The sequence below is a fragment of the Echinops telfairi genome, unplaced genomic scaffold, assembly GCF_000313985.2.
Source record: "Echinops telfairi isolate 266 unplaced genomic scaffold, ASM31398v2 ScPeMD7_5;HRSCAF=22, whole genome shotgun sequence".
In the NCBI taxonomy this organism is placed as follows: Eukaryota; Metazoa; Chordata; class Mammalia; order Afrosoricida; family Tenrecidae; genus Echinops; species Echinops telfairi.
Window position 1 is genome coordinate 1,878,440 of NW_022103901.1, and position 25,355 is coordinate 1,903,794.

Sequence of the window (25,355 nt, forward strand, 5' to 3'; positions counted from 1 at the left end):
TTTCATCTTGGCCGGGCTACAGCATGCTTGTCTCTGCCCACTTGGCAGTGTGTGGGGACCGAATGGATCCTGAGGAGCAGCGGTGTCATTATAGGAAATAGAGACAGAGCGGGGCACAGGGGCTCTCCTTTCCCGATGTCAAGGTCAAGAGAGCAAATGTACTTTCCGATGATGGGTTTATATAACCGTGGGGCTTGTAAACCAGCAAGCACAGACGTCATAGGGTGGGCAGGTACCAGAGACCCACAGTAATAGGTGGGCAGGTACTAGAGACACACAGTAAGTAATAGGTGGGCAGGTACTAGGGTTCAGGTAGCGGCTTCACCTTGGGTGTCCCTGAGCTCTCTCCAGGGGAACAATCTGTGATCAGAAGGGAGTTGGCTGCACCTTGGGTGGGATGGACAATAGAGCCTGATGACTGTTAAGGACAGACAGCCTCTGGGTGCATAGTGGGCAGCCTTTTGCGCGTCAGTGGGAGACTTGGTTTATAGTAGCACCTTTAGGGGGTACAGTGGTGGGGATGATTTTCAGTCTGGAGAGTGTATATTGGGCACCATCTCTTGCTCCTAACTGATGAGGGCCTCCCCCTACCAGGGTCGTCTGGAAACCCCGAGATGAGGAGCGTCCAGAATTTGGCCGCTGACAATCTCATCTAGCCCCTCAGTCCTCCGCAGCAGCGGATGCCTCCGGGGGCTCCTCCTGTGGCCCTCCTCTGAAAGCCAGTGCCTTCGGAGGGACACGGGGCAAGACGGAAATGTGGCTGTGGGCTTGTGTGATGAGGGCATCCTTGGCGGGCTCCCCCCACTCTCCGGGTTTCCCTCTTAAGCCATCATGCTGGGGCGCAGAGGTGTCATGGCATGTAGGGTGCCCCAAGTCTTGGAGCTGGGTTTGAATCCGTGCAACTAGCTAGGCTCAGGCTGGGTATGGGACGTGCCCGGTTTCCATTGCTTGTTATGAAACAGAACGTGGTCTCCTCTCACACGGGAGGACGGTGGGAGCGTGCATGGCAGGCATTTAGCACTGTGTCCGACTTAATAAAATCACAGCCGCTCTTGTGCCTGCTCATGTTCATTAGAACACACGGCCCCGAGGCGAGGCTCCTCCTCTGGCTGCCAGCATGGAATGCACTGGAGGGAGGCGGCCTGGGGTTCCTGGCCTTTGAGTGAACCTGCGGGGTTGCCCTTGACTTCCATTCCTGTTCTAGGAGGCACCTTCCCTCCTCTGCCCCTCAGCAGAGGACGCCCCACGGTCCTCCTTTCTCGAAGGTTCTTTCTCGGCTCATGGACGATTTTGCTGAACCGTCGTGCCTGTGACTGTGCTGCCAGCACCAACCCACCCACCCAGGACTCACTGCCATCACGCCCATTTATACGCGACCCCACCCGGGCCCACAGCGACCCTGCAGGGCAGGGTAGAACAACCCCTGTGGGTTTCTGAGACGATCATTGTCTCTGGAAGTAGAAAGCCTCGTCTTTCTCCACTGGAATGGCCAGTGGGTTTGAACTGCTGACCTAGCAGTTAGCAGCTGTGTTAGTCCGGCTTGACTAGAGAAACAAATGCATCGATATTCATAGGTGTGTATTAGAGAACTTTATATCAAAGAGTAATTGTATCTTAAGAAAGCATCCCAGCCCAGTCCAGATCAAGTCCCTAAGTCCCGTATTGTCCCATATGTCTGTTACCAGTCTGTAATTTCCTCTTCAGACTCAGGCAGCACATGCAATGACACTGAATGTAGGAAGCTCACAGGCCAGTGGGTGGAACGTCTTGTGAATGCAGTAGCAGTGGAAGCATCTCAGCACTGGCGTGGGTCTCCAGGGGGCTTCTCCAGCTCCAGGGCTCTGGCTCCATCAGGGGTCTCCATGTGGCTTGTTAGCAGGAAGCAGTGTGAGTGTGTATCTGGCCTCCAGCCAGCCATTTATCTCCACCATGCCTCCAAGTGAAGTCATCAAGCTGTGACCTGATTGACAGGCTAGACTCCACCCCTTTGTACATTGACGGGAGAGGATGCCCCTGCCACATGGCATTCGACATGAACCCCTTGATGCTACCGGAGCTCCTACTCATAAGCACCCCTACACAGTTTCCAAGACAATCAGTCTTCACAGGAGCAGGCGGCTTCCTCTTTCTCTGGTCAAGGCTGGTGGGTTTGAACCAGCAACCTTGCAGTTAGCAGCCCAGGGCCCCTGTGGTTTGGGTATAAAAGCAAACCGAAAAACAGTTATGTGGGTGTGGGTCTAAGTGAATCTATCGTTGGGGGTCACATTTGTGCAAGCCAAGCTGCCCGTCAGGACGAGGCTGGGTGAGACCGGGCCTTGAGCTCGGGTCAGTCTGGGATTCGGGCCTGGACGGCACCTGGCGAGAGGTACGGTCTGTGGTTTGAGGTGTTGCCGAGCCCTCGAGCAGGGAGGCCCGTGGTGGCAACTTTCAGGAGCTAGCCCCAGGAGCCTTCCACAGGGGAAAAGGCGATGGTGAGGGGAGGTCCCGTGGTACGGTGATAAACTAGAAGTCACAGGCAGTGGGGCTCAGGGAATAGCACTCAGGGTGAACAGGTAAATGGGAGCCAGGGCATGGCCACCAGGAGAGCTGTCTCCTGGAGCTCTTTGGGCGAACACACTGAGGTTCCTGCAGGCTAGCTGCTGGAAGGCCCCCTCCCTCCCTTCCTCCCAGTGGAGGAATCACCTGTCGAGTTGTAGGGCAGAGGAGAACTGACTCCCATCGGGTGTCTGGCACTGACCTTTCATGGGAACAGCCAGCCTCATCTCTCTTCTGTGGGAGGGGCTGGTGGTTTTGAACTGCTGGCCCTGAGGTGAGCAGCCTGATGCCACCCGCTTTGCTTCCAGGGCTCCTTTGTGCCCAGGAGGGCGCAGGCAGCAACTGCACAGCAGGGCACCCTTTCACAAAGGGAACAGGCACAGTCAGCACCCACAGGAGGACATTTATCAGAACCCCAGAAACCGCCTGAGCCACTCAGCCCATGCAAACGGCATTTCTGCTGATTTGTCAGGCTGAAGAGCTTTTAGCCTAACTGGTCCTTTTTTCTTGGCTTATACCCCGCACCTGCATTGCCAGTCTCATCGGCGGCTGCTTGGTGGTTGGGCTGCTAATCACAAGGTCAGCAGTTTGAAACCACCAGCCACCCTGTTGCAGAAAAATGAGGCTCTGCTCCCGCAAGAATTTATCTCAGACTCCCACAGGGGCAGCCCTGCTCTGCCCTAGAGGGCGGCTGTCAGTCCTAGTAGATGCTTCTTCATCAGACAGCAGTCACCTGTTTATTCCAGGGCCTTGTGATGGGGAAGTAGCCATTCTTAAATGCTGAACTCGCTGCCAGAGAATCAAGTGAGTTAGAAATTAGGCTGCTGACTACGAGGTTCAAACCCACCAGCCACTCAGAGAGACAAGTGATGCTGTCTGCTCCCGTAAAGACCGGCAGTCTTGGAAGCCACAGGGGCTGCTCGGCTCCGTCCCAGGGGGTCCCAGTGAATCCAAGGTGACTCTGGACAGTGAGTTTGGTTGGAGGCTTCTTGGGAAGCCGATATCCCAGTTGCGACGTGTGCGCCACCCGGTGGAGACCTGGATAACTGCATGCCTGGAGAAGCAGCCCTGGCCCCACAGTTCTACCACCAGAGTTCCCTTTGGGACATATGTGTCCCACATAATTGGAGCTGAAGGTGTGTTGCCCCACGATTTCAGAATGCGTTCCATTACTGAAAATGTGTTGGATCAACACAAGGTCCAAAGCAGAAGATCACGTTAGTCCTGATGAAAGGGAGATGCTGTGGTTGGGTGTCCTTCACAGGATGGGACACCTCCACCCTCTTCCCCCCACAAGGGGTTTCTAGGCTGCGATCCCTGTGGAGCCAGGCCTAAGACCTTTCTCCCCCTGTGCTGCTGGGCCTGCGTGTGAACCACCAGCCTTCTCGGGGCGTGTTGGGTGTGCTCAGCCTGCGGTGAGAAAGGCTTCCGGGGTGGCTCTGGGTGCTGGGGTGGGGGTGGGTGCTGGACATCAGAGATTATGTGGGAGCAGATGACCCCCACCCCATTGCCCGGTCTCGGGAAACAAGCTCCCCTCCACCCCCGGGGTATAACCAACGTTTAGGAGGATGGGGTCTGTAGCCACAGCAGATGGCCGGCTCTGCTTTTGCAGTTAAAATAGAAACAAAAAACACTGCCCTTTGAAGGAAGGCTTCTTAGGGGGCGACTGTGAGGAGGTGGCTGGGAGGTTTTAAACACCAATATCGCTGGCTTCTCTCCTATAATTTCATGAAACAGTGAGCGAGAACGGCTTTGGAGCCTGTTTTTAGCATGACTGGCGTTTCTGAGGGACACAGCACAAGCTTACCAGCTCCAAGCCCCCCCTTTTGGCACTAGAAACACATTTTGGGGAACCTCTGTGACTCCCTGGCAGCTGCTTTGTGTCCCTGGAACGACATTACCCACCCCGACTCCTAGACGGGCAAAGGGGGCAGCATCTTCTAGTTGCCCCGCCCCACCCGAATGCAGATTCTGACCTGGGAAGCTTGTAGACCCGTCGTAAACACCGTGAGCACACCGCATTGCCGGGCTTGGGCGTCAGTCCCATACTGTGTACCCCCTCCCCCGTCATACTGAGCATCTCGACCTTCATAAGCACATGGTCGGCTGCTGCTCCGTGCCTCTTTGACCCCATGCCTCTTTGACCCCATGCAGCCAGTTCCAGGTGACGGGAGCCATGTACTGCCTCCTGCGGCGTCCCCGACCCCGTTGTGTTGCGAACTTCTCCAGATGCAAAGCTGTGGTTCTGGGCACAGCCTCCTCCAAGGACAGCGGTTCTCAACCTGTGGGTCGAGACCCCTTCTGGAGGTCAAACAACCCTTTCACGGGTCGCCCAATTCATAACAGTAACAAAATGACAGTGATGAAGTAGCAACGACAATAATTTTACAGTTGGTCAGCGCCACATGAGGAACTGTATGAAAGGATCGTGGTGTGAGGAAGGTGGAGGGCCACTGCTCTAGGACGTCATGCTTGGTACAGCGGAGGGCCAGCAAAGGGGGGGGGGACAACCTCTACCACGAGATGGACCGACCCAGCGGCCACGACGGTGCTCAAATCAGAACAGCCATGGTGAGGACGGCACGGGACTGCCCGGCGCTTCCTTCTGTTGTCAGTAGGCTGGCGCTGAGTCGGATCCGACACTCCGACGAGGAGGACGGGGGATTCCCCAGGAGGTCCTGCCCGCACCGCCCTGGCACCTCTGGAAGGCAGCCCTGCCCCGTAGGAAGGAAAGCAACATGTCCCGTGTGCTCCTTCCCTGGCCTCAGTCCCCACTGTGCAGCTTTGTTTCCTTTAAACTCGATGGAGCCCCATAATCGCGCTGTCTGTCCTTGAGAAAGTCTGCCAGGGTGCCTCCGTGGGAGTCTCAGCCTGCTGCAGTATCCCTAGCTCCTGAGCTGACCTCCCTGCCCTGGGTCTGACTCCCCCACAGACCCCCCGGGAAGCCGTGGTTCTGCAGGCCCCCCGAGAGACTAAGCGTTTCCCTGAGAGCTTGTCGGCAGCACCCACACATCGCAAAGGCTTGTTTAAACACCCTTTGTTTGGAGTAAGTGAGGGTGTGCATGGACCAGGGCCCTGGGGATGTGGGGGGGGCACTTTTTAATGGACCCTTGTGAATCTCTTCTAAGATCTGGAATGGCTTAATGCGGTTTGTTACCGAGGAGAGCCTGAGTCTTCCTTTGCCTGACAGCCCTGTTAATGGACTTTGAAGTGTGTTTCCATCACGAATCTGGATTCCGTGAATGCAGTTAGACATCAACCCTGTCCCACCTGCCCCCAACCACCACGGCCCCTGGCCCTCGTCCTTCTCGGTTGGCAGATACTCGAAGTCGGGCTGTGGGGCACGGAGCATGCACTCTGGGCTGCAGACCCACCCAGCTGCCCCTTCTGAAAGGCCGGTGGCATCCTCCCCCACTCTCCCACATCAGCACTGAAAGGGCTCAGTCGTCTCTTCCGGGCGCTGACCTGCCATTGTTCCCAAATCAAACAATCTGAGTTCATTCTAATTTCATGTTGTCGGGTGTGTCTGACCCGAACCAACTTGAAGCTCTGGTTACAACTTGCCATCTGCCTGGAGGCAGGAACAGTGGGGCACTTGGAAAACAAAGGGATTCAAATCATTCATGGAAGATTGAAGCCTGCGGTGCGGTTTTTCCGCAAACCCTTTGAAGCCGCATTGTAAATACACGCATGTTACAGGAGGCTCATGCCCATGAGCGCTAAGGGGGAAAGAGTGGTGGGTGGTCTGCTGCAAAGTCTGAGACCTTTACTCATTTCTGGAATCGGCTTCATTAGGAAGGGCAGACGCAGCTGGTGCACCCAACCCTCCGTGTTTGAATGGCATGTAGGGTAAATGGCGTACCATCATTTGTGATTCAGATGCCAGGATGTGAACGGACGTGGGGACGATAACGGATCAAAGCCAGGCACGTTTCATTAATAGTGCGGCGAGCACAAACGACCAAGCGTGAAAAGTTAAACGTGACAGGTTGGGAACACAGACGCAGGGGCTGTAGTGGGAAGTGTGGAGCCGAGACAAGCCCTGCTACCTGCTGCTGGCAGGAAGGGGGCGGGACAACATCTCCCGCAGGCATCCTGGCAGCATTGACTAAAGTCCACACGATACATACCTGTTAGAATGTGCTGCGTGGGCCCTGGCACATGCTCTGACTCTGCTATGCCTCTGTCGTTCCGCTCTGCATAAGGGACTGCTGGCCCGCAAGACAAGAAGTGGTCTCTTGTGCCATTGCCCTGCAGAGAGAGCGGGTTATTGGGCAGAGGGGATGACCATCTGCAGAGCGGAGACTGTGGGGCGTTGTGCGGCCGTGGGCTCAGAGGGGCTGTATCAGGTGGGTCTTAACAATTCTGAATGGTGAGTTGGTGGCTGTTCCATTCAACAGTCTGCACATTGTCTTCTGACGCTGCTTGCCGTGTCCACGGTGCCAGGGCCCTCTGGCCACTCTGTCTGTCCCGGGCCCCTTGCTCCTCTCTCCCGGGGCCGTGCTGCCCTAATATGGGGGGTGGGCGTAAGGAGTGCCTGCCTACCCTAGTGGGGGTTCATGCCTGCCTTTTGTTGGGCTGAGCACTGGGCCGTGTGGGGTTGGGTTCAGTGCCAGGCCAGAAGGGTGACTAAGGCCACAGGACTGGGACCGAGAAGGGTCTGTTCTGACTGACCAGCGAAAGAGCGTCGTCAGCTGGAAGCAGCCGTGCTTTGAGAGAACAGTTTCCCAAAGATCACCAGTGGCGGTGAGATGTGGTGCTGTGCTTAGGACCAGGAAAGTAGGCAGCCACAAGCCAGGAAGACGCCGCCGCCACCTCGCCCCAAAGAAGCTCGTCAAGGGAAATCAACGACCAAGACGATGCTCGTTTGTTGATGGGGGATGGGGGGGGTAGTGCACTTGGAGTTTGTGTCAACAGGTCAGACTGCTAAGCTTTCTATTCCGAGGTTCTGGGAACATTGCATCACAGTGTGTGACAGAAAAGGCCTGCTTTGTGGCAGATAGGCACTGGTTTTGCCACCACGACAATGCACCTCTCACGCAGCCCTCTCAGTACGTCCGTTTTTGGCAAAATAACAGCATGCTTCTCTTGCCCCCCACCCCCACCCCCACCTTACTCAGCTGACCTGACTCTGTGTGGCTTCCTTTTGTTTCCACGAAGGAAGAGGGGCGTGAAAGGACAGGGCTTTGACAATGGAGGAGAAGTGGAGAAAATGCGAGGGAGCTGCCGCCAGCCATCCAATGACAAGAGTTTGAAAAATGTGTCTAAGACTGGAATCAGAGACTTGACAAATGGATTAGATGTAATGGAGAGTATTTTGAGGGTGATAAGTTTTGTAAAAAATTTTAAATACAGAGCTTTGTAAAAAAAAAAAAGCCCTCTAGTTCTTTTCGGGGGGCATACCCCTAGTAAGATGCACCTGAACCAAGCCCTTACGTTTTTGTTCACCTCGAGTGCACACGGACACTCTCCAGTGACCAGTGGAAACTGAAGAGTTAGTGCATCTGGGCGAGAGTATCGGCGAAAATTCATGAAGAGACCACGGACATCAAGAACCAACCTGTTTCAGAAGAAGTAGGGCCAGAATCCTCCTTAGAAGCGAGGTTGGCAAGCCTTCTCACGCATTTTGGCCGTGGGATCCGGAGAGACCAGTCCCTCGAGAGGCGTCGATCTTGGCAAGGGAGCGGCTCGTCACGAGATGGACTGACCAGCAGCTGCTCCGATGCCAGCTGTGAGGACGGGCAGGGCGGGTGGTGTTGGTTCTGGTGTGTGTGGGGTCACCGTGAGAGCTGACGCAACAGTGCGTAGCATTCAGCCCTTCCTGTTCGTGACCTTTGTCCCCGTGGCTACAGTGACAAGGGCACTGGGATTTGGTTTGTACCCTGTTTCCCCACTTAGGCGAGACCATGGCGGATTGGGATTGCTGGCCACATGACGATGCTATGCTCAGCTCGCGGACCACGGCGCCCTCTCCCGTGGCCGTGGTCCCGTCTCACAGAGGCCACGTCTCCACAGTCGGCCAGCGTCGTCTCCTGCCACTGGTTCTCCGTTGCTTAGGGTTCTCAAGGAGGTTTGGCGTTGCACCTTCAGGTGGCTCACGAGTCTGGTGGGTGCTGTGGGTAAGCAAGTGCCCAGCTGCTAACAGGGCAACAGGTCCCTGCTCTCCCCCACCTGCTCCATCAGAGGAAGGCGAGGCTGGCGTTGCCACAAAGGTGAGGTGGTTCTGCTGGCCGCCTGATAGGGTCGCTCAGAATCAGGATCCACTCAGAAGTGACGGGTTGACACCCACAGGGAAGTTGGCCATCTTTCCGCGTGCTTGTGGGTGTCAATAGCTCTTAATAACCGCCACCCTCTGGATTCTAGGCCCTGCCGGGGTGGTGCTGATTGGGACGCCGCAAAGGGAATCGCTGAAAGTCAGCTTTCCAAGGGGAAGGAAAACGTGGCAGCTGCCTTGGTGGTCACCCTCAGTAAAGAGACAGGCGCCCACGTGTGGAGGGCCATCGGGGCCCCAGGAGGGTCTGGAATAATAGCTGGGTGCTGTGCCCTCATTGGCCGGCGCCCACCGAGGGGAGTGGCACGTGGAGAGCAGGCTTCCCTCAGCTGGGCCTGCGCCCTGCCCAGTGGCCTGGGCTCTCAGTGGGCACGTGTGGGCTGCAGACGTGGCCGTGGTGGTCCCGTTCTGCGAGAGAGCACTTGACCCGGAAGCCCCAAGCTCGGAGCACTTGGGCGGGGATCCCTCCCTGTCGCCTATGGGTGACATCAGGAGGGGCCTATTTTAAGGTGGAGGTAACCAGCCGCAGCCGAGGAGGACTGCTGACCTCAGGTTGCTGATTGCACCCCGGCGCGGCTGCAGCAGAGGGCTCTGAGTGGTGTGTGGGCCAAGCAGCCTGTCGAGTCCACTGAGCATCGCTGGGGGACATGGGGCGTGGGGACGAGGGTTTTATAGTTGAAAAGGTGGTAGGATGGCTTCTGTGTGTCTGAGGGGCGGGGGTGTGTGCAAATGCTGTAGGATGTGTGTGTGTGTGTGAATTGTACAACTTCTCGGCAGGAGGTGCCAGCCCTCCTGGGTACAGGAGACCTTGGGGATGCTCAGGCTAGATGCAGGTAGAGGGCAGGGCTGCGCTCACCTGGCTGTGAGCGTTCTGCCTCCATAGAGACTTCAGCCCCAAACCGGCTGCAGGAAAGGCCTGTGCAGAGGCCATGAGGCGTCCCTTGGGGTCCTCGCACCTGTGCTGCTGAGAAGGGCGGGGGTCTCGGGGTTCACCGGCGGTTGATGGTTTGTGTACGGGAGACATCGATGTGATGATTTATTTCCTGGTTGCTCCGGCATCTGCTTTTCCTCCAGATTTAAACTATTCCTGCCGGGTGAATATCTTAACTACAGGATAGAGATGGCGAGGAGGATTCTAGGGCTGTGACATATGGTAGGAAGTAAGATTAAAGAGAGGAGGCCTGGGAAGATGTGTTCATGTCATTTAAGGTCGGTGGTTCATCTCCACCAGTCACTCCACGGGAGAAAGATAGGCTGTCTGCTCCCATGGAGTTGCCCACCGGGCAGCTCTGCCCTGTCTTGCCAGGGCTGCACTGAGTTGGCATGGACTCTGTGTCAGTGAGCAGGGCTCTAGATCACGGAGGAAAATGAAAATAGCGGTCAGGCCCCCCACCTCACCCAGGAGATCAGACTGCTTGTGAGCCAGAAACGACGTCAGACTCGGCGTTCAGGAGTGTGGGCACGTGCGCACCCTTTACTTGCACGCTTCCAGAGTAAGCAGGAGGCTCATGGCAAACGAGGTCCAGCCTTCTGAGGAGCTGCTCCTGTTCCCATTTCTTTCCGGGCGGCTCTTGATGGGCTTCGTGAAGGAGGGAGAACGAGGATCCCCCACTTGCCAGGAGCCCCCAGGTTCTAGGACGGCCCTTCGATTCTCTCCCGGTGCCTCGGTGTCCTCTGTTGCCCTGGCTGGGCCTCTTCCCTCTCACTCCGCGTTTCCCGGGAGGGTCTCCTTTTCCGTAGTCAGTGACCTTGCTCCGTGAAAGTCACGGATCTTTCCACATGAAAGGTCTCTGGCAGGAAGGGCTGAGCTCTGTTAGGGTGCACACTGGCCTCTCTGGGTGACGCGGGCGGGGCTCCTATGACGGTGCCACGGTTCTCTAGGGCTGCGCCAGCAGCTCCCACAAAGGGGGCGGCGTTAGCAAGCAGAGATGCATTCTCTCACCCCTCAGGAGGCTGCGTGTTCTGATTCAGGGTCCCAGCTCTTGGGAAAGGCTGTCTCTCTGAAGGCTCTCAGGGAAGATCCTTGTGTCTTTTCAGCACCGCGGGTCCGGAATTCCTGGGAGATCTCCATGCGCCTCGGCATCAGTCTTCCTCTGGGTCTGCGAGGTTCCCAGCACAGGGACCCCAGGCCCACAGGACGCCCTCTGCTTCCGGCTCTTCTCCCAGTGGCACTGAGGGGCCTCTGATGTCTGCTCACTCGTTTAATCTTTCGTGTCTCAGACAAGGTTGACCCATGATACCACCTAGTCTTGTAGGTTGCCTCCTGCCTGGGGAACACAACTGCCTCTAATCTCCAATCCTGCCCCACTCCCATTACAGAGGTCAGATCACAGACTAAAGATAACTACATCATACTGAGGATCACAGCCTCGCAAGGTGGACAGTTTGGGGGGGACACAATTCAACCCATAAGCTACTAAAGACCCAAAGGGCCCTGCTTAGACACCAGGCCTCTCTGGTGACCAAGCCAGAAACAGCTCTGGGGGCTATTTTCCCTTGTGGCCACCTGTATGACTCTGAGGGGGCTGGACGTGGGTCCTCTGGTCTTCCTGCACGTGTGGCGCCCCAGCCTCATGGGTCAAGGGCATTACTGGGGCTCGTGGGGTGGCTTGAGGGTGGAGTCTGGGTGTGGAGACCTGGACGGCTGGTCTCGTGTCCCTGTGGTCAGGGTGAGACAGAGGGTGGAGATGGAGGAACTCTGGGTGAGAGGTTACAGGAGAGAAGAAAGACGCTTCACCTCGTCCGTCCACTGCTGCTCCTGGCAGAAGCTCTGCTGGAATGGGAGCAGGCCACCCCTCGGCCACGGCTCTTGGCCACAGACGCTGCTCTCCCTCCTGAAGGCCAGGCTCTGGCCCCTCCCTCCCTTCACTTCCAGAACCCACCGCGACAGCGCTTCCCTGTGGCTCGGGTTAATTGTGTTCTGAGTTTGTTTCTGTCCCTCCATGGCCCCCCAGTCCCTGCCCCAGTGCCCTCCAGGAAGTGATGTGGTTCGGAACCTCTCGGGCAGCATTTGAGCAAATGAAGAATTCCATTCTCTGAATGGGGTCCCCGTGGCCTCAAAGAGCTAATACAAGTCTCTTCCGCGCCTGGCTTTTCCCAGGGAGCCATGTGTGCCTGAGTGTCCAGCTAGATCTGCCTAGCGACAAAATGGCCCATGGCAGGGCACCGCTGCCTGGAACAGAGATGCTGGCCCAGACGCACGGAGGGAGCTGATTCCAAATGTGCAGATCCCACTCCTGCAGCCCGGGAGGAGCAGAGCTGGGCTGCTGCTGCTGTTCATGGGCGTGGTTCATCTCTGTGTATGTGCACGCTCACCACACATGCACGCACACACACACACACACACACCATAATGCACATGTACCACACACATACACACCTACACACCACACACATACACTGTACCACACACAAACATACACACATGCACACACACCACACACATATCTACCATACCACACACAAACATACACACCACACACATACACACTACTCATTCACACACACATGCACACACCACACACACATCACATAGACCACTCAGCACACACACACATGCAGACACACACACACACGCACGCACACACATACACTAGTCATTCACACACATGCACATACCACACACATCACATAGACCACTCACCACACACACACACACACGCAGACACGCACACACATACACTTACCCACTCTCACACACTTACCCACTCACACACACTACTCATTCACACACATGCACATACCACACACACTAGTCATTCACACACATGCAGACACGCACACACACGCACTCACACACATGCACATACCACACACACATCACATACACCACTCACCACACACACACACACACACACACACGCAGACATGCACACACATACACTTACCCACTCACACACACTTACCCACTCACACACATGCACACACATACAGATCCCCCACATACACCCCATGCACACATGTATCCACACACACCATACATACAGACCACACACGCACACACCACACACACAAACTCCAGACACCATACACATCATACACCCCCCCCCCCCCATACCAACATACACTCACAGAGGAACACACACACACGCACACGGGCTTCATCTTGCAGTTCCATTTCCAGGAGCGTGCATGTGGCACCCCCGCGTGTGTGTGTGTGTGTGTGTGTGTGTGTGTGTGTGTGTGTGTGTGTGTGTGTGTGTGTGTGTGTGTGTGCACAGCTTTTCTTGGCGACAGGAGGTGCTGGGAGGGCTGAGTGCCTGCCTGAGGCCAGGCAGCATGACCACTGAACGGGGCCCTCCCTGGGACCAGGGCCCCTGATGGGGGTCATGTGCAGAAAGCCCTTGAGTGAGGGTGCCCGCATAACCAGCCCCTCCCCGTGTGCCACTCTGATGATGCCTGCACCCCGTGCCCTGGGTGCTGGGCTCTTCTGGACTGGGACACAGCCCTACCTATGTGGGCACAGTGCTCAGCTGGGCTTGACTAACTGTCCAGTCCAGGTGGAATCTGCCCTGTTGTGAGTCCCTGAAGCAGAGGGGCAGGTATTCGGACCTGGTGTCCCCTGTGGCATTCCCCCCACCTTTGGGTGTCAGGCTCCTTGTGCCTAAGCCGCCCTGTGGCCACCAGATCTAAGCTGTGCTGGAGGGTTGAAAGGTCAGCAGGAGGGGGCAGGGTTTGACATCATTTGTGTGTGACATTGTTCCCTGCATCCATTCCCCTAATAAAAGCTCATGCGGTCAATGGTGTGTGGGGCTTCAGTGAGGCACCCTGATAACCATGCATGTGGCCGAGGCCAGCTAAATCAGTCTGTCAGTGCTGAGCAGATCCACAGACAGACAGACAGACAGACAGACCATGGCCAACAGAATGAGGTCGTCACAACAGGTGTGGCTGCCACCCAGCAGTGAGCTCAGAGAGAGAGCGTCAGACCCTCACAAGCACGAGCAAGCCCCCTGGGTGGCCGGTGGTCAAATCCCATTCGGGAGAGTCAGTGGGTGGCAGTCACCTCCTTGCTGCCCCTGGGCCGGTTCCGGCTGGGTGACCCTCCAGGCAGCCATCGCCGTCAGCTGCTCCTGGACTTGGGCTGCCCACCTGTGTGTGGGTAGCAGGCCAAGGCTTACCTGACCCACAACACTGTGGGGTTCGAACCAGTTTTACTTTTGCCATTATTATGTGTGTGAACATTTCTCCCTGTTGAACGTGGAAGAACCCCGTTGCTCTGAGCAATTTGGCTGCAACTGCATTTCATTTGGGACAGCGGGGGGGGACAGGTAAACACAGTGACATCTGGTTGCCCCCAGCATCAGTCAGACCTGGTACATAGAGAGCTGTTTTGTGCGGATATGCCTTGGTCTCATTGGCTAAAACCAGAAGAAGGAACAACAATTTGGGAGCTGCGCGGTGACGGTCAGCCCCGATGGTGGTGGCTCGGGCGATGCAGTGCCGCCGGGTTTAATCCACAGCGTGTGCTCCACTGCTGGCGTCATGTCCAGGACCAGATGGCTCCTGAGCCAAAGTTTCATGGAAAGTTCGCGCCCGGCTCTGCTCTCTGCTAACAGTGTGAAAGGTTAGCAATGCCCCCACCCCAGGGAGGTGGGCCAGGCCCAGAGACGGCAGGAGTGGAAAGTGCCTGGGTTTTACTTACCTAATAGCTGACTATCGTACCTTTGGAAGAACGCAGGGTGGGAGGGTAAGGAGTGAAAGGGCAGAGGGTGTGCGATTTAAACAGACTGCCTTCTTAGGCGAGGAGGAAAGAATATATAGAAGGAGTCGGGGGTGGGGGGGTGGGGAGGAAGAAATAAAAAAAAACTTTGGTCTAAATTACTAAAGGGTTAGTAATTAAAAGAGACTCAGAGCGGATTAAAACACATCTAATGAAACACGTTGTTTACAATCGACATGCTGGAACAGCCACGGAAAGCAAGATAAGAGGGATGCAAGCGCAGGGTGGTTTTTAGCCACGACAGCTGGTGGGAGTATATTGCTATCGGACCAAACAGACTTGGAGGCCAAGGGCATTCGGGGAGATAAAGAGGACCTCGGCAGAACTCGGGAAGGTTCATTTCACCGCATGCGAGCCGTGCACGGAGGCTCCGGGAACACAGGTGCAAATTACAGAATGCAATGCAGAGAAACGGAGGGACATCACCGTCCCCATAGTCCTCGTGGGAAATTAGCCCATCCTCCTGCAAGCGCCCGCCGGCAGAAATCCAGAAGGATCCACAGATAGCAAGCCTGACCCATGGACATGGATGAAAAAGCTAAAGAAGAGAGTCCACAAAGAAGGAGACTGTATTGAACGAGTAGACGTCTGCTGTCACAAACCAGGAAAAGGAACGGCAGGATAGACCCAAGAACGGGTATAATACAGAGTTGAGATCAATGAGGTAGACTACGGCAGCGAGGATCGATACAACTCAGTGTTTGTTCTTCGAAAAGAGTAATAACAGCGACAGTATTTTAAATAACCTCGTGACAGCACTCTTAATTGTTAGATGCCACTGACGTGTTTCTAGGACAATCAACAAATTTGGGGTTTTGGAGCTGAATAGATAACTACTTAAGAACACGGAATCAATATTGAAAGAAAATCCCACAGAGGGGGCTCCAGGTGGCTTTGAAACCCTCACGGAAGAAGTGCTTCCTGTCGTACGGACATTTCGGAGGTGAAAGAAACATCTTCCCGTTTGTGGGATGAGGCTGATGAAGAAGCCGTGGCAGCAAATCCCGACCAGGAAGCCAGTATAAGGCGGAAAGCAGCTCCGTTTGGTCGCTGTGTTAGGCCGGTTTGACTAGAGAAACACATGTGTGTCAGAAAGAGCTTTCTGTCAAGAAGCCCTTTTATATTGAGAAAACATCCCAGTCGGGTCCCAAGTCCCTCTTGAGACTCACGCAGTCACAGCAGTGGTGGGAGTGCACGGAGATCACAGGCCGGTGGGTGCAAAGGCATGTGGACCGATGGCGGGGGAAGCACCAGGCCTCAGAGTGGCCGCCAGCAGGCAGGTGAAGGCAGAGAGACAGGTATGTTCCCAGGGACTTTCTGAGAAGGCCACGCCCACAGGGCGGCACCATCAGGCTGTACCTGATTGACAGGTTGGATACCGCCCCTACACGTTGATATAGCTTCAAGTAGACAGGAAAATATGTGACTACCCCAGTCACCCTTAGGAACTTGAACATGCAAGCGTCTTCAGCAGCTGATGAGCCGGTTCTGCCCCACACTGCAGCGAGAGCAGAGGGGCTCTGAGGAGGAGGATGATTCTTCTTCGCAGGAGCCCCTCGGGAGGAGGCTGCCCCAGTGCTAGGACAGAGGCAATCGTTCAGTGTTGACAGGGCATCCAAGCCAATCTCGTTCCTAAAGGACCAGAATTACAGGGCCTTTCCCAACGACAGGGAGGTATTGGAGACATTGACAGCCTTTTTATTGCTGTAACATTTATAGCACACCTGGGAACCACACACTGGGGCTCCCTTGGAAGACTCGATCTGAAGCCAGCTAAACAAAGCCAACGCACCCGTGGCACACCCCCTGGCACGGTGAAACACTGGGCAGTGTGCTCTCGCGAGATGAGAAACGAGATGGCCCACCGCCCCAGTGTATTCAACGTCAGATGCAGACACTCCACACTTCAAAACTAGAAAAAGTTGTACGAAAACGTTGGAAAGGAGGAAAAGTCATTAAACACACACAAGCATTCTTCCACCCATCCCTGATGGTACAACCTGTTGTCAGGTTCCGACCCAGAGTGACCCGTGTACAGCGGAACCCCTGCCTGGTCCTGCGCTTCAGCCCGTCGTTGCAGCCGCGGGGTCGAGCCATCTGGTCGACGGCCTTCGTCTTTTTCACTACCCCGCCACCACTGTGCAAACTGACCACCTAGGCACCGCGAGCACATCGGCATTTGGGTGTATTTTTCTTGATGCGTCAGTATTTGGTATATTTGGTACCAAAGTCTTTGGAGAAGAAGGTATCTTTCCCGGGAGACCAGTGCACATCTCTGTTGGATCAGGAAAGTTCAGCTCTGAACTAAGTGGGGGAAATCCCTGTTGCCCACATAGGGTCAGGGAGGCCCTGAAGCAGGCTGGCGGATTAACTGACCGTGCTGAGTGTCACATGGAAATTTCAGCTCCTTGGCAGTGGCCTGAGAGGCTGGTGGACCAGCTGAGCCTGTAGGTGGGTTGCCTCTGGGAAGGACGTGAGATGACTTAAGCAGTTATAACCGTGGCCCACCATCATGAGGGCACAGATACTCATTGGGCTGCTAACTCCCAGGTCCGTAGTTTGAAACCAGCAGCTGCTCCTTGGGAGAAAGACAAGGCGTTCTACTGCCCTCCACAGTGATAGTCTCAGAAACTCACAGGGGCAGTTCTGCCCTGTCCACACTATAAGGTCACTGGTTTGGACTCGAGTTGGTGGCCGTGAGCTTGGTTTTTGGTGGCACCTCTTGTTTGGGGTGAGGCCGTCCATTCTCGTCTCCACGGCCTTGGAGCCCCGCAGAACGGCTGCTCTGACCCCTGGGTTGGCCAAAGTCTCCGTTTGACGTGGTGCCCATGTTGAAGTTCCCAGTGGCCTGCATGATCCCGGTCTCCCAGCTTCCTGCAGTGGTGGATCCTGGCCAGACGTGAGCTCTGAAAGACGTAGGAATCTTAGTCAGGACGGACCCCGGGAAGAGGAAGTCATCTGCCAGGCCACGGAGGCAGGGCCATGTGCATGGGGATTGTTAGAAGCCATGGGGTCAGTTCTGATTCACAGAAACCCGTGTACAACGGAACAGACCCTGCCCGGTCCTGCATCGTCCTCAGAATGGTTCTGGTTGCAGCCACTGTGCCCCTCCCCCTCGATGAGAGCCTTCCTCTGTTCACTGCCCCTCTGTCTACCAAGCATGATGTCCTTCTCCAGAGACCAGTCTCTCCTGATCACATGTCCAAAGTATGCCGCTGAAGTCTTGTCCTCTTGCCTTTAAGGAGCAGTCTGATTGTGCTTCCTGTCCCCTGGGCCGTCCACGGTGACCTCTCACATTCTTCTCCGTGGAATAGCTGCAGGGGAGACGTGCACAGAAAGAGTGTGTGACGTGTGGCGAGGACTATGGGCTTTTCTGGCGACCTTGCTGCATTGGCTTGGTCGATCGTACAGTCGACCCCTGAGCAACGTGAGGGCTGGGGACTCAGGCCTGGGTACCTGGAAACATGTGAGCCACTGAAACAACCCGTTGAGCCTGGGGGGCCCCACTGACCCACAGGTGTTCCCCCGTGGGCCTGGTGGTCAGTTCAAGTTTCGTCAGCCCAGTGAGACATGTCCCTCACCCTTCCATTCCCCTCCCCCCGCCAGTTGGATAGGCCACTGGTCTACCTCCTCAGAGCCGGTCAGTGTCACCTACAGAGGGCTTCAGGCAGATAACATGCCCCGTAAGGTCACCGAGACCACACAGGAACATTAAATCATGTCTGAGTTGGAACCCCTGTCCTTTGAGGGTCAGCTGTTCTTTGATCTTTCTGCTGGCCCCGTCCCTCCAGGTGTCCCTTTGCTGTCCTGGGGCCAGCCTCTGGACGGGGCTTGCTGCAGTTGGTGTTGCTTTGTTGCCTCTGGTCCCCTTTTGAGTGGAGGGTGGGAAGGCAAGCGATCCGGTTTCGAGGCCCGGGAAACAACAGTGTCCTAGAACACCGATCCTTGTGGACTTTGGCCGATTTACTCCTCCTAGTCGGGTAGGCCCTTCACAACTTCCGTGACGAGCATTTTTCCACGGCCGGCTTATTTGGACACTTGGTGGCACGTGGCACGTGGAGGAAGAGCGGGTGAGACCTCGGGCCCCATCTGGGCTCATCAAGTGCTGGAACCGGGAACGCTGGCGCCTCCCAATGGACGAAAGAACCACAATCAGAAAGTAGATGCAGATCGAGTGTGAGAAAGGGTCTCTCCTTTGAAGGAGGTGATCGGAAATACCATGACTCGAGCAGGTGTACCTTGGTCTTCAAAGCGACATCCCTGCTTTTTACCACTCGAAAGAGATCCTTTTAAGTTTTTTTTATTGTGAATTGGATGAAGGCTTACAGAGCAGATCATCAGTTTTACGTTCAGCCACTTGTTGGCATTGATATCACTTCACTCATCACAACCCCCCAATGTCACACCATGTAGCCCTACTCCCTGTTTCTGGTTGCCATTTCTCTCCCTCTTCTAACCCTGGTGAACTTTGTCCTTGGGCCTTTTGGCCTCAAGTGGTAGGTTATGCGAAGGTGTGCGCCTCCCTACTTGTTCCCCTTCTAGACCTGTCTGCTGTCCGGCTGGACATGGAGACCGGGAAGCTCATTCCCGGGACATAGACCCAGGGGTTCCACTGGTCTCTGCGAGATCAGGGGACCTGGGCTCTTCAAGAGCGCTTTGTAGCTGACTCGTCCAGTGTGCGGTGCCCATAGGTTTTCTGGGCTGGGATCTTTAAGGGAGCCGATCCCTCATACTGATTTTGTGGGCTTGGCCAGCCATTCCCATATTTCGTACAGGAGGCGAAAACAGAGAGAGCTTAGTGGACTGACCCAAGGAAGACATTTCATGGTAAGGCTTAGCTTTGCGTTTTCATTACAGCTCTGCTGCCCAACTCACGGGGTCCTGCTAGTGAAGTGTGGGGCTCCAGCCCAGCAGTTCCAAACTGCCCGCTGCTCCTCGGGAGGAAAAGGAGGCCGGCTGCTCCTATCACATAAAGTTACAGCCATTCTCTTCTGTCCTGTAGGGTTGCTATGCGTTGGGAGCAACTCCATAGAAGTGAGTGAGTGAGTCTTATTCAGTAGGATTTAGATAATTTTTTAAGGCAAGAAAACAAACAAAAAAATCCCAAACGGGGGCTTGCCGACACATCAGAAACTGTGACTTCCGTGTTCTCGGTCTTGCCTTGGTGTCTGGGAAATGGAATATAAGGGAGAAGAGTCGTTTTGAACGAGTGTTTCCCATTGATCTCTCCCATCAGTTTGGAAATTACTTTTTAGGAGAAAGTGTTGGTACAAGCAGCACATCACAAAAGATGAATTCAGCAGTCTTCAGATTTCACCTGCAAGACGTTTGTCATTTAGTGCTTAACAACTGCTAAAAAATGCAATCAATTAATCCATCTGTATTATTTTTTCATGTACATCAAAGTCATACACTTATTAAATCAGCATAAAGTTAATTACATTTCATGGGGAATTCATATTGACTTCATCGGCCTGGAGTAGATTGTGCACACAGCCCTCTAGCCGATGCGTTAACCCTTGCCCGTGTGTAAAGCCTGCCCTGATGGTCAATGTCGGGTGTCCCTAAATGAAGCCCGAATGAAACAAGAGTACATGCACGAGGAAACGGTCGGATTTAAATGTAAAACCACGCTGCGACATCTCGGTGCTATGTAATCACATCCACTGTTAGCGAGTCGATTCTGACTCCTAGTGACTCAGTGGAGGGTTTCCTAGGCTGTCGGTCTTTGTCAGAACAGACAGCCTCATCTTTCTCCTGAGGAGTGGCTAGGGGGGTGGGGGTTGAACCACTGACCTTGTGGTTAGCAGTTAAACACGTATCTGCCCCACCAGCATAGCAATCAAACCCAAACTCACTCCTAGCGAGTCGATTCCAAGTCACAGCCTGCCAAAGGGACAGGGTCACACTGCCCCTGTGGATTTCTGGGGTTGTAACTCTCTACAGGAGTAGAACGTCTCCTCTTTCAGCTAAGGGGCGTCTGATAGTTTTGAACCGCTGAGGTTGCGGTTAGCAACCACATATGTAACCTGCTAAGCCTCCTCACTCACTGCCAGCGAGCGGATTCTGACTCATGCTGACCCTGTAGCCCGGGGCACAACTGCCCCTGTGGGTTTAGGAGGCTGTGCTCTCTACAGGAGTAAAAGCCTCATGTTTATCCTGAGGCGTGGGTGATGGATTTGAACTGCTGACCTTGCTGTTGGCAGTTCCAACTTGTCATCATTGTTTTCTACCCTCAAGCCCACAGACGTATTATTTTAGAGACCTCCCCGCCTCCATTTGCATTTTAACAAAGGGCTCCTGTCTTTCTTTCCCAGTCCTGAGCTGCTGTGGGATGCTGTCCGGTCAGCTGGCTACCTTGAGGGTCACCCAACCACAGTGGGCTGGGCCTGCCTCCGCTTGGCGTGTGAGAGCCCATCGTGGTATGTCCTGGCTGGGGCCGCCTCCTGGGGGCCGGCTCTACCAACCACACTGTGCTCTCCCAAGGAGCCGCCTTCTCTGATGACGTGCCCAAGGCATGCACGGGGAAGTGTTGGCACCCTTGCCTCTGAGGCATGTCCCTGTTTTATTTCTTCTAAGACTGATTTAGGGGCCTTGGTGATGCTGCCGCGGGCATTGAGCTGCTAACTGCAGAGTCGGTGGTTCAAACCCACCGGCTGCTCCTGGGGGGACAGAGAAGGCAGGCTGCTCCTGTAAACCATCGACAGCCTCTGAAACCCTATAGGGCCGATATGCGCGGGACTGGCTCTAATGCAGTGCGTTTGGTTGGTTGGTTGGTTGGCTGTGCCTGATTTGTTCATTCTGGTAGTCCACCGCACGGTTGATATTCTTGGCCAGCACCAGAGTTTGAGTGAATGAGTGCATCAGGTCTTCTGCTTTTTGCTCTGTCCAGTTTTCCAGAGCATGCGAGGCCGTTGAAACGACCAGCGCATAGGACAAATTCCAGAGACGGCCCCTCAATTCATCGGTCATGTCACGCCCAGGTTCATTATCCCCTCAGCCTCTCGCTCCATGCCTTTTACAACCTTATCTGATGAAAATGTTTAAAGAGGTCAGTGGGTTCCACTGCTGAGTTTTTATTAAATGCATAGAATAGACCATATTTCCAGCACATCCCAGCTTCCTCCCTCTGGAGGGAATCTGATCCAGTAATTAACCTCCTTTCTAGCTGAGCCCTGGGGGCCGAGTGGGTTATACACTGGGCTCTAACCACAAGGCCAGTAGTTCGAAACCCTAAACCACCAGTTACCCCGAGGGAGAAAGACTTTCGAGTCCCGTGAAGAGTTACCGTCTGGGAAGCCCCCAGGGACGGCTCTGCCTTGCCCTGTGGGGTCTCTGCAGTGAGGTGGACTACATGACCCTGAGTTTGCTTTCGGTAGCTAACTTTCAAAAGGAAATGCCGACCTGATTCGATGTCTAAACTCTTCTCTTTGGGACCCAGAACCTTGCTGGAATTGATAGCTCTTGTATCGGACCTGCTGTTTTTGCAAACTGAGGCGGCACCACGTGCCCGTCATTTCATCCTCCTCCATGTCCGAGTTCAGTCCAAAGATCCGTGCAGAGGGCAGCAGTGCGGTTCAGCCAACCTCAGAACAAACACCTGTCTAATCAGTGTGCCCCGCCCCCCCAGGTAGAATATGCCGCTTCCCAGAAGCCCGGGCCAACCCGCTACTCTCTAAGGATGAGGGCATGTGTTCCATGATTTGCCCGACATTTCTGATGTCAGAATTCATGCCTGTGTTTGTGTGGCATGGGTAAGATTCACGCCTTCTAATAGTTTCTGTCTAATAGATCTGTCAGGGTACCAGGCCCAGGCTGTTCTGGTTACCGTAGCTACGGAGTAGGTTTTCGAGTTGGGTAGTGCAAAGCCTCTTACTCTGTTCCTCCTTTTGAGAAGTTCTTTGCTCATCCTGGGCTCTTTCCTCCGTGTGAAGTTAGTAATTAGTTTTCCATGTCTGTAAAGAATGGAGTTGGGATTTGGATCAGAAGTGCATTGCATTTGTACATTGCTTTTGGTAGTATTGGCATTTTCACAATAGTAATTCTTCCTATCCACGAACAAGGGGTAGTCTTCTCCACGAACAAGGGGTAGTCTTCCGTTTGTTTCGGCTTCTTTTCGTTCTTTCTTCTGTTTTGTAATACAGGTCTGCAGTTTCTCTGTACACGTCTTTTCTCGGTTGGGTTTATTCCTTGGCATTCCGTCTTTTGTGAAGGCATCGCTTTCTTGATGGGTTTTTCCCAAGCTCTCTTCCCTGGTTTATAGGAATCGCTGATTTCTGCTTGTGAACGTTTCCTGCTACTTGAGCAAATCCTTCCATTGTTTCCAACGGTCTTTTCTGTGGACTTCTTGGTTTCTCTCTCCATAAAATCCCATCAGCTGTAAATAGTGAGTTTCAGTTCTTCTTTGCCCAATGGTATTTCCCACCAACCAGTCACCAACCAACCTACCTACCTACCAACCAACCAACCAACCAACCACCCACTCATCTATTAACCAACCAGCCCCAACCCTCACCCACCCACCAGCTCCACCCCCCCCCCCCCCCCCCCCCCCCCCCCCCCCCCCCCCCCCCCCCCCCCACCCCCCCCCCCCCCCCCTCCGTGGAGCAGCTCTGCCCTCACGGTGTCACTGGGCGTGGAACTGACTGCACAGCACGACTGTCACCACCCCCAGGAGGAGGAAGGCCCAGACCGAGGGCCCAGCATAGATTCTCAGATGAAGGGGCTGGTCAGCAGCTACTACCTAAGAGGACAGAGAGGCTCTAACAGGCCTGGCATTGGGAGGGCCTTTCTATGGCACGACCACAGAGCTTGGGTCTTCTGGGGCGGCAGCATTGTTGTCACCACAGGGAGAGGGGCGGTGGACTCTTCCTGCTGGGCTCGTGTGTGAGTAGGCCTGTCCTGCGTGCCTCCCACGTGCTCTGTCGAGTTAGTGCTCAGAGGTGCGTTTCTCAGCTAGCCGTTTGCTTCTCTTCTCAAAGATGGATCTAGTAATAAGCAAAATGGACGTTAAGAAAGCCCCAAGCCACGGTGATCTGCGAGGATCAGTGTGAGCTGCTCCCGTTCAGTCCTCCTCCCCAATGCGGCGGCGGTGGCGGTGAGCGCTGGCATCCCAGTTCCAGAGCTGGTTGTTTTCCACGCGGTCCAACAGTAGGCAGTAGCCATTCTCATCAGTGGTCACTAAGTGCCCTTTCGCCTGTCTTCTTTCTTCACATGTCCTCCCACTGGAGAGAATGACGCATCCCGCACGGATCCAGGTTGAGTCGGGAATGAAGCGCTTCCTCACAGCCTTGCGCAGCGTTTCTTTACCGACTATGGTTCTTGTCTTGATTGCAAATAGGGGTAATGATTGCCACTCGTCCCTCCTGGCACCGTGGGTCTTACTGGGATGCGGGTGGCGGCCCCCAGTCTTTCAAGTGCCAGCAGAGTCACCGGCAGGGAGGGTAGGTTTCCTTGTGACTTCCAGACTCAGACAAGAGCAAGAAAGGCCTGGTGATCCATGGGTCATGACTGGATTCTGCCTGCTGTTGTGCTGCAAGAAGAGTTGTCACCCGATCAATCGTGAGGAGGGGATGGGACATCGGCTTGTGTCCAAGAACAGAGGGGATGTTCCCAGAGAAGAGCCCCACGTCACCATTTATGTTTTAAAATTTTCTATTAAAAGATCATTTTATTGGAGGCTCTTACAGCTCTTATCACAATCCATACATCAATTCTGTCAAGCCTATTTGTACATATGTGGCCATCATTCTTTTCTAGACATTTACTTTCTCTTGAGCCCTTGTATCAGCTCCTCTTTTTCCCCTCCTTCCCCACCCTGTGACCCCTTGATAAGTTATAAATTATTCCTATTTTCATATCTCACACTGACTGTTGTCTCCCTTTTCCCACGGGTTCTGCCGTCCGTCTATCTGGAGGGGGTGTGGTTATGTGTCGGTCATCTTGATGAGTCCCCCTCCTTCCCCTGCTCCTCCTCCTTCCCCCGCTCCCTCCTCCTTCCCCCGCCCTTCTGGTATCGCCACTCCCACCCCTCGTCCCGGATCCCTGTGTCTTGAGCTCTGTCTGTGCGTGTCCCGGTCTAGCGCGCGGTGAAAGGCCCACCATCAGGTCATGGTGGTGGGAGGTGAGGGAGCCTCAAGGAACCAGAGGAGTATTGTGTGTTCCGTCAGGGCTTGACTGAGCCCTGGTTGACTCCTCCCGTCCCTGTGACCCCTCTGCGAGGGGAGGTCCCGTTGTGGACCGATGGGCTTTGGGTCTCTGATCCAGCCAGCTCACACAGGGATCTGTCGGCGGTGGGGCTGGGTGGGTGGTTTCAGATTCTTCTTGGGAATCCCAGGAGTGTGGGTGCCCCTCAGGGGGGCGGGGGCGGGGCTGTGACTGGGGCAGGTCTTGTCCCTCTCCATGGTCTCCGCCTGCCCTGCTTTTCTCATTTTGCGATCTTCCGTCCAAAGACACACTTTGAGACTTAAAGTGTTTATTTTCAGAAAGAGAACTTACGCCCAGTGGAGCACGCTGAGTGTCAGCGATTTTCCTGTCTTTTGGCTCCTCTGATATGCGCCACCTCGCTCACTCGACGGAGAGTGTGCACGAGCCGCGGGTGGGAGCTGTCAGCCACTGCTGCCCCTGCCCGCCATGCATACCCCGCCCGCCCATGTGTGCCCCTCACACATCCCGCAGTCAGAGCATCAGTCATGGGGCATTGCTACAACATCACAGAAACCTCGTTGAAACAAACCTTTCATAATGTGGAGCGCCAAGCAGTTCCCGGACGGCCCTTTCCTTCGCCTGGGTCTCCCCGCATCCGTCAGCAGGCCGTGTGTCCATCTC